The sequence below is a fragment of the Microcaecilia unicolor genome, chromosome 12 (assembly GCF_901765095.1).
Source record: "Microcaecilia unicolor chromosome 12, aMicUni1.1, whole genome shotgun sequence".
Classification (NCBI taxonomy): domain Eukaryota; kingdom Metazoa; phylum Chordata; class Amphibia; order Gymnophiona; family Siphonopidae; genus Microcaecilia; species Microcaecilia unicolor.
In genome coordinates this window covers 18,910,380-18,920,067 of record NC_044042.1, presented here as the reverse complement: position 1 = coordinate 18,920,067, position 9,688 = coordinate 18,910,380, and positions in this window count along the sequence as shown.

Here is a 9,688-nt window from a genome sequence, read left to right as displayed (position 1 = left end):
CTCATTCTTACCCAAGGAGCCTAGAGTAAGGCGCAATCGTTAAGGAAAGGGATGGTAAATAAGACCGAAAATACTGTAATGCCTCGGTATCACTCGATGGTGCAACCTCGCCTTGAATATGGCATTCAGTTCTGATCACTGTATCTCAAAAAAGATATAGCGGAATTAGAAAAGGTTCAAAGAAGAGCGACCAAAATGATAAAGGGGATGGAACTCCTCTCGTATGAGGAAAGGCTGAAGAGGTTAGGGCTCTTCAGCTTGGAAAAGAGAAGAGGGGGGGGGGGGATATGATTGAGGTCTACAAGATCCTGAGTGGTGTAGAACGAGTAGAAGTGAATTGACTTTTTACTCATTCTAAAAATACAAAGACTAGCGGGTATTCAAGGAAGTTATATGGAAATACTTTTAAAGCAAATAGAATAGTTAGGCTGTGGAACTCGCTGCCAGAGGATGTAGTAACAGCACTTAGCGTATCTGGGTTTAAAAAAAGGTTTGGACAAGTTCCTGGAGGAAAAGTCCATAGTCTGTTATTGAGATGAACATAGGGGTAGTCACTGCTGGCCCTGGGATTGGTAGCATGGAATGTTGCTACTATTTGGGATTCTGCCAGGTACTTGTGACTTGGCTTGGCCACTGCTGGAAACAGGATACTGGGCTAGATGGAAACAAAACACAGCAGATCCGTAGAAGATACAAACAAATCTTTATTGTAAAGTTTACAACCTAATCTATCTTTTGGGTCCTCTAATACTGCCCATATCTTCTGAAATTTAGCCAAGTGGCCTCACCGCAGGATAGTGAATTTGGTCATTTGGTAGACATAGTCCAGCTTTTGTAATACCATGGCCATAGGAGGCAGAAGTCAGCCCTCTTGAGGTATATTACTTCCTTATGGATGTCACTGTCTGAAATACTGCTTTCCAAAAGAGTTGCACCCTTGAGCAAGTCCACCATATGTGGTACATATCACCTGAGGCTCTACACACCCTCCAGTATTTCCCAGAGCCATGGTTATATGTTTTTGATGGTCTCATTGGTGTGTTGTACCATCTGTACAAAAGTTTGTTAACTATTTTCAGTTAGATTGTTTGCAATTGATATTTTAAGGAGATGTTTGATTCCTTTTTCCCATCTCTTTAGTGTACGCGTAATGCTCAAGTTAGCTTCCCGTTTAGCAATATATTTCTCTATTGGAGTATTCTGTGTCAGGAGAGTAATATAAAAGTGTGAGATACAGCCTCTTCCACTCACTCTATCTATTGCTCACTCCAGATTCGTTATATCAAGGCTCAGGTCACCCTTTGCCCTCCGTTGTAGGTAGTCTTTTGTTTGTGTGCTAGGAAAAAAGGCCCGTTTCTGACACCAATGAAACGGGCGCTAGCAAGGTTTTCCTCAGAGTGTGTGTGTTTTACAGAGTTTGTGTGAGAGTGAGTGTGTGATAGAGAGAGTGAATGTGTGAGTGTGTGTGACAGAGTGAGACTGTGCGAGTGTGTGTGAGAATGAGTGTGTGCCAGGGGCCCCCTGCCTCCCAGTTTCAGTGTCCGCCCGCCCCCCCCCCCTTCCAAGTTCCAGAGTCCGCCCCGCCTCCAAGTTCCAGAGTCCGCCCTCTCACCCACCCATCCAGTTCCTGGATCATTGCCCCCCCTTCCAAGTTCCAGAGTCCGCTCCCCCTCCAAGTTACAGACTCCGCCCTCCCACCCACCCATCCAGTTCCTGGGTTGTTGCCCCTCCCCTCTCCCCCTCCTTCCCAGTTTCATGGTGCGCCTGGCCCCCCTTCCAAGTTCTAGGGTTCACCCTCCCTCCCTCCCACCCACCCATCCAGTTCCTGAGTCGTTGTCCCCCCTCTCTTCCTCCCTCCCAGTTCCAGAGTAGTTACCCCCCGTCCACCCTGCGATGTTTCATTGAAAAATTAGGGAGCTGTGATTGTGTGTGTGAGAATGAGAGTGTGTGCCAGGGGCCGCCCCCCACCCAGTTCCAGGGTCCGCCTGGCCCCCTCCAAGTTCCAGTGTTGTGGCCCTGCCCCCACCCACCCAGTTCCAAGGTCGTTGCCCCCCCTCTCTCCCTCCCTCCCTCCCAGTTCCAGGGTAGTTGCCCCCCTCCCCCCCCCCCCACCTTCTGTGCACCCTTTGATTTTTAATTTGTATATTTGTGAGCTGTGTAGTTTTAGAGGACGCACCTGCAAAGTTATGAAGCTGACTCCGTGGCTTCATTGAAGTGAAGGGTTAGTAAGTTTCGTTACCTTCCAAAATCTCTAACCATCTCTCTCGGCCCCGCCCTCACGCCTCTGATAGGTCCGCTGCGTTGATGTCATAACGTGATGACGTTGCGAACGTCAAAACGTGTTGACGTCGAGGGCGGCGGACCTATCAGAGTTGCGGGGGCGGGGCCAAGAGAGATGGTTACAGATTTACGGAGCTAACGAACCTTACGAACCCTTCACGAGTGAAGCCAAGGAGTCAGCTTCAGAATGTTGGAGGTGCTTTTTATTATAGTACAAATATTTAAACTCATCCCGTTGTTCAACTCCATAATCTTCCCTCAGTTCTGCAAAGGACAAAAGTTTCGCCTCTTCCCAGAGTTGTTCTGGAAGGCAGAGTCCTTGGTCTGCCCAGCGTGCATGTGTTTTGTGTGAATAGCTACTTCCCAGAAAGGCAGTATCACGTGTGGCTTGCCGTGGACCTCCGGCATTCTTAAACATTAGATGCAGGTGTGTCCTACAGGGGCCATAAAGTAGACATCTTGGAGGTGTAAACTGTAAGTAGGGTGGTCCAGGACGGGTGCTGATGGGATCAGACTGAAAAGGAGGAGACTCGAGAGTAACCTAAGGGAATATTTCTGCACCAGTATTGGTAGAGGCAAGCCAAACTTGTTGCAGTATCACAGCAGAAGGGGGACGGTAACTGACATCCTATTCTGCATTTCTGGATTTCCCTGTTTATCAGAGAAGTGGAAACAATTTGTCAGCGGTCCCAGTAGGCCACACAGCATTGAGGTTGGAGAATGGAGAGTTCACTTCCTGAGGTAGAGTTAAAAGTTCTTTAGACGCAAACAGGTACCTGTCGGAGAAACATTTGTCTTTGGACACATTGGGAAGCAGCAATTCAGTTAAACATTGTAAACTTTAGGTTCTGAAATTGTTGACTAGATTTTCCTGACCGGAGGGCTGACAACTGTTCTGAAACCTGGCGATTCGGTTTAGATATGTGATAGCCACACTCCGGGCGGGAGTCAATCACAGAACAGTTCAGAGGATGAAATTAAAAGAACCGTGATACCTGATTGCCTCATGGGATTGTTTTTAACTATTTCTGTGAGCATTTGTATCCCGCCTAGAGTTGTAGGTAGCGCGGGCCAGAAAACTTTGTAAATAAGTAAATGGTTTGGCATTTTGACTTGGTGCTTCTCCCTTAGGAACCGCCCTGTTTGGAAGGAAATACATCACATACATCCCGCTCTCTGATTGGTTCATGCATTTATGACCTCATATTAACACAGCATGATTGGATCTATTGTTTGCAGTATAATTTGTGACTTTCTTCCTGACAGAGAAACTCCTCCAGGTGCAGAACATAAGCAGAAAAACAGCTTTAAGAATTTTAAAAAGTGACTGAAGCAGACCATGTTTGATTCCATATAGAGAAAATAACGCTTGCTCTTTAGATTTTGAAGTTTTTGCACAAAGGCTCGCTTAGTTTCTTCAGGCTGCTGGCCTCATCTGGCATCAATTTCTGTGAAATTAAAATCAGACTAAAGCAAATTATCAAAGTTTTGTATTTTAGGACAGAATAAAAAGTCACATTAGGAGGAACCTAACACATTTCTGATGGTCTTTTGAGAGTTAAACTCCCTTCTCCAACATGAGTCACATTGAGCCTGCAAATAGGTGGGAAAATGTGGGATACAAATGCAATTAAATAAATAAATAAATAAATAAAATGAGTCTGAACGTGAAAGGAATTGGCAAGACCTGGGCTGCTCTTCCCTGTTTCAGGGAATACACAAATCACAGAGTCCTGCTGTGCCAGTATTCCCTGTGCATGCTCAAACGAAAAGAAGCCCCTGACTGGAGATGTTACTGTATATTTCCTGTATGGATTTATGTTGGAGTCTTAACGTGGTCCTTTGAGACCTGGCAGCAGTGACATTCCTTGGGGGGGGGGGGGGCGGGCCGCCCCGGGTGCACGCCGCTGGGGGGGGGGGGGTGCCACGTGCCTGTCGGTGCCGCTCGTTCCGTGCTCCCTCTGCCCTGGAACAGGTTACTTCCTGTTCCGGGGCAGAGGGAGCATGGAACGAGCGAAGCAGACAGGTGCGCGGCACCCCCCAGCAGGTAAAAATGCACCCGGGGGGGGTCGTTTTGCCGGGGGGAGGTGTCGTTTTGCCAGGGGGAAGGCGCTGCACCCGGGGGGGGGGGGGCATCGGCGATCCGCCCCAGGTGTTAGCCGCCCTAGGAACGCCACTGCTGGGCAGCCTAAGACAAATTATACCTCATATGGTGAATCCCCTGCATTGCCTGAAGTCACATATGATAAAGTGATATTTCCCAAGGTCACAGCATGTGGTGGCCTTTACCCAGTCTCCAGTTATTAAGATACTTGTTGATATAGCAGAGTTTTAAATAGATAGGCTTTTATACTGATGTGTCATAAAACGTCTTCTAACTATGTATGTTACACCTGTGCAGAATACTAAAACTTCTACTAGGCAAAATGTAGGCTCTATAATGCCAGAAGCAAGTACAGTACCATACAAGGTAGTTCCTAAGGATTTCTGAGTTTCACAGTTGCAAAGATTAAGGCATCAGTCTGGCAATGCGAGAGAGACAAGTGCCTCCCTACAATGCCACAGGAATCTATGGAAGAGAAGCAGTAATTCGCCGGCAGGGTTTAAATGGCTTATAGCAGAGAATGACTCAGGAACAAAGTTTGTCTCTGTCCCAGCCCTGTCTCCATCTGCAGAAACCTCGAACAATTACGATTTTATATTTAAATCTTTTTATTAAAGCATGAAAAGGAACAATATGCTGTGCAACTATTTTGTATAAATTAGAAATAGAAAACAATAATAACAGTGAGCAGCTATAATAACCCTCCTCACCACCACCCTCTACCCTTCCAACCCCAACAATAGCTGACTTCTACTACCCCAAGGAATCCTAATCCACCCTATTAAAATGTTCAGGGGTACAAAATACAACCTGTTCTGTAGGCCCTAGAGGGGAGAAATATGCCCTATGAAGCACTGTTATGATTTTTTAATCTGAAATCATCAACAATCTCAGGATTCAGTCTACCTCTCCTGTCTTCCACAGTCCCTCCTGCAATAGAGGATGTCTTCTTAGAAAATGTGCTGGTACCAGGATGTACAGGATCCCCCATGCAAATTTTGCTAGCTGTGGCCAACACGTTTGCTTGTTTTTCCAAAAACTAAAAATATTGTCTACATCAATCAAACATAACAGTCCAGTTCATTAACAGGTTTAAAAGTAGAAAAATGACACAGGGACAAAGGATGTCCCCCGTCGACTCTGTCCCCATCCCCACCCCATCCACGTGGGATCTGTTCCTGCCCTATCCACATGGGATCTATCCCCGCAAGCTCAGTCCCCGTCCCCGTCCTCGCAGTTACTGCGGGTCCCCATTCCCGTGTCATTCTCTAGCTTACAGTCCCGTTTACTACAGCACGTTCCGCAGTTAAAACACACAGATCCAGCCTGTACTCTCACTGCATGAGTACGGTAACTTACCGTGGTGGTTACTAATTCACATGTTAAGGGCCAGATTCTGTAAAGAGCGTCTAAAATCTAGACACGTCCGATTAAAACTCCTAGCGCAATTCTATATAACACATCTAAAGCTAGGCGTGGTGTATAGAATAGCGCATAGGACCGGGGAATGCGCTTGCATTTAGGTGCGGCCTTTTACTCCAGTGAAACCTGGTGTAAATACCCACCCCTAAGGCGCGTAGCCCATAATTCTATAATAAAGCGTGTAAAATTGAGTAATGCCCCCGACACCCCCACACTCCTTCCATGACCGTGTCCCCTTGTCAGTTACGCGCGTTGGAATTTAAACATGCCTCTTTTTAGAATGCACCTAAAACGAACCGCACGCAAATTCCAATTATTGCCAGTCAGTGTTATCGTCTAATTATCATCACTAATTGGCTCATTACTCAGTTGAGTAGCGCAAGCGTAAATTGGCCACACGCACAATGTAACGCAAGCTACGCGCCATGCTATTTGTAGAATCCAGGGGTAACTGCATGCTGTGTTAGGAGTGGGTTATGGGCGTAGAATGAGTGCAGACTGGACTCAATGTGCACTGCCCATCTCGGAAACGACCAAATCCAAGCCATTTGGTCGTGGGAGGAGCCAGCATTCATAATGCACTGGTCCCCCTGACATGCCAGGACACCAACCGAGCATCCTAGGGAGCACTGCAGTGGACTTCAGAAATTGCTTCCAGGTACATAGCTCCCTTACCTTGTGTGCTGAGCCCCCCAACCCCCCCCCCCAAAACCCACTCCCCACAACTGTACAACACTACACCCCTTAGGGATGAAGGGGGGCACCTAGATGTGGGTACGTTGGGTTTTGAAGGGCTCCCATTTACCACCACAAGTGTAACAGGTGGGGGGAATGGGCCTGGGTCCGCCTGCCTGAAGTGCACTGCAGTACCCACTAAAACTGCTCCAGCGACCTGCATACTGCTGTCATGGAGCTGGGTATGATATTTGAGGCTGGAAAAAATATTGAAACATTTTTTTTAGGGTGGGAGGGTATTAGTGATCACTGGGGAGTAAGGGGAGGTCATCCCCGATTCCCTTTGGTGGTCATCTGGTCATTTAGGGCACATTTTTGTGGCTTGGTCCTAAAAAAAAAAAAAAAGGACCAAGTAAAGTCGTCCAAGTGTTCGTCAGGGACGCCCTTTTTTTCATTATCGGCCGAGGACGCCCATGTGTGTAAGCACGCCCCAGTCCAGCCTTCGCTATGCTTCCAACACACCCCCGGGAACTTTGGTCGTCCCTGTGATGGAAAGCAGTTGAGGACGCCCAAAATCGGCTTTCGATTCTGCCGATTTGGGCGACCCTGTGAGAAGGATTCCCATCTTGCGATTTGTGTCGAAAGATGGGCGCCCTTCTCTTTCGAAAATAAGCCTGCAAGTGTACACAATGTGCCAAACCTGAGAGTGCTTTTAACATTCACAGTTTATTTCCGATCTGACGAAGAAGGGCAACCTTCGAAAGCTAATCAAGAAATGTATTAAGTTATGTCCAATAAAAAAGGTATCATCTTATTTTCTTTTCCATGTTTTATTTTGTTTGATTTCTATTGATAACCTTAAGAGTGGACTAACACGGCTACCACACTCCTCTACTGAAGATTCTACATGGAATGTTGCTATTCCACTAGCAACATTCCATGTAGAAGTCGGCCCTTGTAGATCAGCAATGTGGCCGCGCAGGCTTCTGCTTCTGTGAGTCTGACGTCCTGCACATACGTGCAGGACGTCAGACTCACAGAAACAGAAGCCTGCGCAGCCTTCTACATGGAATGTTGCTAGTGGAATAGCAACATTCCATGTAGAATCTCCAATAGTAGCAACATTCCATGTAGAATCTCCAATGGTATCTATTTTACTGTCATAGTAATGCTTGAATGTTTTCACTTATATACACTGTCAGCTAGCACATTTGCTTATTTCCGATCTGACGAAGAAGGGCAACCTTCGAAAGCTAATCAAGAAATGTATTAAGTTATGTCCAATAAAAAAGGTGTCATCTTATTTTCTTTTCCATGTTTTATTTTGTTTGATTTCTATTGATAACCTTAAGAGTGGACTAACACGGCTACCACACTCCTCTACTTAACATTCACAGTGACACTGAAGACTGTATTCTGCCTTAAGCTTGCAATGTTTGTAAAAAATATTTATTTTTATAATGATTTGCATGTTCAATAAACAAAGTAAACCATATTGAAAACACCAGCACCTGATGGACATTCTTTGGTGGTGATATAGGAGAGCGTCTGTCTATTTATTTATTTATTACAGAGGTGTAATATATCGCCATTAGTGCCTTAGCGCAGCATAATTACGCATAAAGATGGAAAAAGGAGAGGAGGAAAGAAAAAAAGGTTGATTTAAGGAACACTGGGGGAAACAGTGAAGATGCAGATTCAGAAATGAAAAGCGGAATAGAGAGATGCACGGGAATGGGGTTAGCAGGAATCCCGCGGGTATCCCTTCCAGGTCCATGGGACTCATGTGAGATGGATACAGGTCCTGCAGGGTTCCTGTGGAAGTTTAGTGCCAGACCAGCCTACCTATCCTTTCCTTCTGTTTCTAAGCTAGTTTACAATTATAATAGCTTAAAAAAAAATAATGGTTGACAGCATTGAAATCCTCATAAGCACTGAGTGGGGAAGTTATCAACATGGGCTGCTGTTACGTTGGGTTATTTTACCACAAGTCAGGTTATTTTAGTACAGGAGGTGAGTGGGGATGAAGATTACTTGTAGGGATGAAGGAGATTCCAGTGGGGACGGGTGAAATTTCTGTCCCTGTGCAACTCTTTAAAGAGGAAGGAGGAGGAGGAGGAGGAGGAGGAGGGGAAAAAAAAAAGGGGGTGTGTTCTTTTGTGAACAAATAGTCTCAGTAACAGGGGTGTAGCCAGACCTTATGGTGGGAGGGTGCCAGAGCCCGAGGTTTTGGTACAGTTTGAGTGCCGCCCTGCTGCCACCCCCCCCCCCCTACTGCCTCGCTTCGCTTCACCTCCCCCCTGCCTCGCTCCTCACACCTCACCTCGCAACCCCTGCCAGCCAAACCAGGGGCCCCCGTGGCCCACTGTAGCTCCGCCCCTGCTGAGCAATATAGGATTATGAAAGTGTCCATCTAATGGAATACAGCAAAGCCAAGCTCCTGATGTAAACATGAAGAGGAGAGAAACAGAGCCTGGAGATAACCTCTGGAGGCTCCTTCCAGACTTTCTTGACTGTTCCCTATCTTGAGGTGGGATGTAAATATATCTGGACTAGATCTTTGTCACATCTTCTCTTAACAAACCCCAGTTAAGCAGCTTGTTTCATACCGTACACCTGTCCAAATCTTCAAGGCATTGTTTGCTTTCAAGTATGTTTTTCTTGTCTTAGTCAACTGGCACTTCTAGACTGCATCACGCTTCCAAAATGGCTCCTGTGGTCCCTAGTGATAGTCTCGTGGTATTTTCACTAGGGGGGTCATGTTTCCTTATAAGGGCATCTACAGAAACATGACCCCAAGTGCTGCTAGGGGTTGCTGGCACAATTTTGGAATACGGCGCCAACAAGGGCAGGAGTGACTGAGGATCACTCCTGCCTGCGCCACTAGACGGATTTCCAATAAGGTAGGCCCAGGGGGACCTGGTTGGGGGTTACTTTCTGTGGGTGGGTGTCGAGTTGGGGAAGGGGACAATTGCAGATTTATTTATTGATTTCTGTACATTTGATATACCGCTCGGGCCTACCCATACCAGGGCATAGGCAGACCTGACATTTTGGGTGAGCCCAGAGTTAACCTGGGTGGGCCCTTCTCACCCCCCACCCCTACCCCTGTACATACATAAAATATAGTATTTTTTTAAATGGCTCCACGTCTGCCCATTTCTCTCTGAGAGAGTAGTGAGGGGCTGCCACTGAAGACTTTTGGGG